This window comes from Athalia rosae, chromosome 2, assembly GCF_917208135.1.
Source record: "Athalia rosae chromosome 2, iyAthRosa1.1, whole genome shotgun sequence".
NCBI classification, from domain to species: Eukaryota; Metazoa; Arthropoda; class Insecta; order Hymenoptera; family Athaliidae; genus Athalia; species Athalia rosae.
In genome coordinates this window covers 18,640,509-18,643,800 of record NC_064027.1, presented here as the reverse complement: position 1 = coordinate 18,643,800, position 3,292 = coordinate 18,640,509, and positions in this window count along the sequence as shown.

The window sequence follows — 3,292 nt, the reverse complement described above, 5'->3', positions numbered from 1 at the left end:
TGAACCCCCTCTGACCCCCCCTGACCTTCTCCGACCCCCCTTGACCCCCCCTGACCACCCCCTCAATGCCACTGAACCCCCCTGACCATTCTGACCCCTTCTGAACTTCTCTGACCTCCTCCGACCCCCTTCGACCCCCCCTGACGCCCCTGACCCCCCTGGCACTGCTTGACCCCGCTTCCCCCCCTTTGACTACCCCCTGAGCCCCTTCGACCCCCCTTGATTCCTTCTGACCACACTGACCCCCCCTGACCCCTCCTGTGAACCCCCCTGAGCCCTTCTGAACCCTTTAGATCCCCCCTGCGCCCCCCTTGACCACCACTGAAGTTTTCTGACCTCCTCAGACCCCCTTCAACTTCCCCTGATCCCCCTGACCCCCTCGAACTCCCCTCTGACCCCCTTCTCGAACCTCCCCGAGACCCTTCGACCTCCTTCGACCCGCCCTGACCCCCCCTGGCCCCTCTGGACCTGACCCCCCCTGACTTCCTCTGACCCCCTTTGACCCTGCCTGACCCTCCTTTTACCCCCTCTGACCCCTCCCGACCCCCCTTGACCACCCCCTGACCTTCTCCAGCCCCTCTGACCCCCCTGACCTCCCCTGAGTCTTCCTGACCCCTCCCCCCCCCACCGATCCCCCCTAACCGCCCCTGGACCCCTTTGACCAACCTGACCCCTTCTGGACTTCTCTGACCTCCTCCGACCCCCTTTGACGACCCCTGACCCCTCCTGTGACCCCCCCTGAGCCCTTCTAAACCCCCTAGATCCCACCTACCCCTCCGCTGACCTTCCTGACCCCCCCTAAAGTTCCCGGACCTCCTCAGACCCCCTTCGAATCCCCCTGACCCTCCTGAACCCCTTCAACTCCCCTCTGACCCCCTTCTCGAACATCCGTAACCCCCTCCGACCTCCTTCGACCCCTCCTGACCCCCCTCTGACCTTATCCGACCACCCCTGACCCCACCTAACCCCTCTGGACCTGACCCCCAATAACTCCTTTTGACCCCCCTTGACCCCACCTGACCCTTCTCTAAGCCCCTCTGACCCCTCCCAACCCCCTATAGAACCCCCCGACCCCCTATGACCCTTTCTGACGCCCCTGACCCCCCCTGACCCCCCCTGACCATTCTCTGACCCTCTCTGACTCCCCCTGACCTCCCTCCATCATCTTTGACCACCCTTGACCCCCCCTGATTTCCCCTTACTCCTTCTGACCCTCCTGACCTTCCCTGACCCGCCGTGACCGCCCTCTGACCTCCTCTGACCATACGAAAACCCCTCCAAACCCCCCTGACCGACCCTGACCCCCCTCTGGCCTCGACCTGACTTCTTCTGACCCAACCTGACCCCCTTGTGACCTCTCCGGACCCCCCTGACTTCTTCTGACCCCTTCTAACCTCTCTCTGACCCTCTCTGAACCCCTTTGACCGCCCCTGACCCCCGAGAGCCACCCTGACCCCTCCGGAACCGCCCTCCCCCTGACCCCTCCTGACGCCCCCGTACCTGCCCCCTCCTGACTCACCCTGACCCCCACTGAACCCCCTCTCGATCCCCTCAGACCTCCCCTGACCCCTCCTGACCCCCCTGAAGACCCCTGACCACTTTGGACCCCCTCCTCAGCCCCCTTGACCCCCCCCCTCCACCTTTTTCGACCCCCTCTGACCCCCCTTGAGCTGTTCTGAACCCCCCTAAAGCCCCCTGACCCTTTCTGACTCCCCCTGAAATTTCCTGACCACCCTGACCCCTCTTCGACCCCTTCCTGACCCGCCCCTGACCACTCCTGGGCCTCCCCAGCTCCCCTTGAGCCCCTCTGACCCCTCCTGACCCCTCTTAAACCCGCTGGCCCCCCCTGACCCACCCCGACCCCTCTGATTCCCCTGACTCCCTCTGGGCGCCCCCCTGTACCCCTCGGCCCCACTCGAGTCCCTCTGGGACCCCTGACCCCTCCTGACCTTCCGTGACCCCCCCTGACCCTCCCCCAACCCCACCTGACCTTCTCTGACCCGCCTTTAAGCCCCTCTGATCCTCCCTGATCCCCTCTGAACCCCGTTGAGCTTTTCTGACCCCCCTGAACCCTCCTGACCCTCCTGATCTCCCCTGACCCCCCTTCGACCTCTCTTCGACCCCACCTAACCGCCCCTGGGCCTCCCCGGCTCCCCTGGAGCCCCTCTGACCCCTTCTGACCCCTCGTAAACCCGCTGACCCAGTCTGACCCGCCCCGACCCCTCTGATTCCCCTGACCGCCACCGGGCGTCCCCCTGTCCCCCCCAACCCCCCCGAGCTCCCCCGGAACCCCCGACCCCTCCCGACCCCCATGACCCCCCCCCCTGACCCCCCCTGACCCTTCTTGACCCCCCTTAAAACCACTCTGACCCCCCTTGAACCTCTCCGACCCCCCCTGACCCCACCTGACCTTCTCCGACCCCTTTTGAACCTTCCTGACCTCTTCTGACCCATTCCGACCCCCTCTGGCTCCTTCTGACCGCAACTGACCCCCGAAAGCCCTCCTGACCCTTCTAGAACCACTCTTCACCTGACCCCCTTCGACCTGCCCCCCCCCCCCCCCCGGACCCCTTCCGACCCCCTTTGACCCCCCCTGAGCCCCTCCGACCCCCCCGAACCCCCTCTGACCGCCACTGACCACCTTAGACACTTATCGACTCCTTCCTGACCCCCCTGACCCCCCCTGACTTCCGCTTCATACTCCCTGACCCCCCTCGACACCTCTCTGACCCCTCCGATGACCTCTGACTCCCTCTGACCCCCCTGAATCTCTATAACGACCCTTTATCCCCCTTGAACCCTCTCTGACCACCCCTGCCCTTTCTCACCCCCCCCTAAGCTACTTGCTTACCTCCCTCCCGCCCTCCTGGGACCGGTGACCGTCTCAGACCCCCCCTGACCTTTTGTGCCCGCTCCCTTATCTTCTCCTGCCCCCGCTAACGCCCTCTGACCCCCCCTGACCGCCTCTGACATTTCCTGACCACCCTTGGCTTTTCCTCGACCCCTCTAACCCCTCCTCGACCTGCTTTAGACCCCCCAGAACCCCCTCTGATTCCCTCTCACCTCTTCTGACCTCTCCCACCCCCTTCTGACCCCCTCTGAAACCACCCGACCACTCCCGGACCCACCCTACGGCTTCTGACCCCCCCTGACCTGCCCTGGCCCCCCTCTGACCCTTTCCGACCCCCTCCACCTCCTTCTGACTCCTCCTGACCTCCGTAACCACCCTTTATCCCCTTCTGACTCCTCTAACGCCCCTGTTTTCCGCCTGACACTACCTTAACCCTCCTGA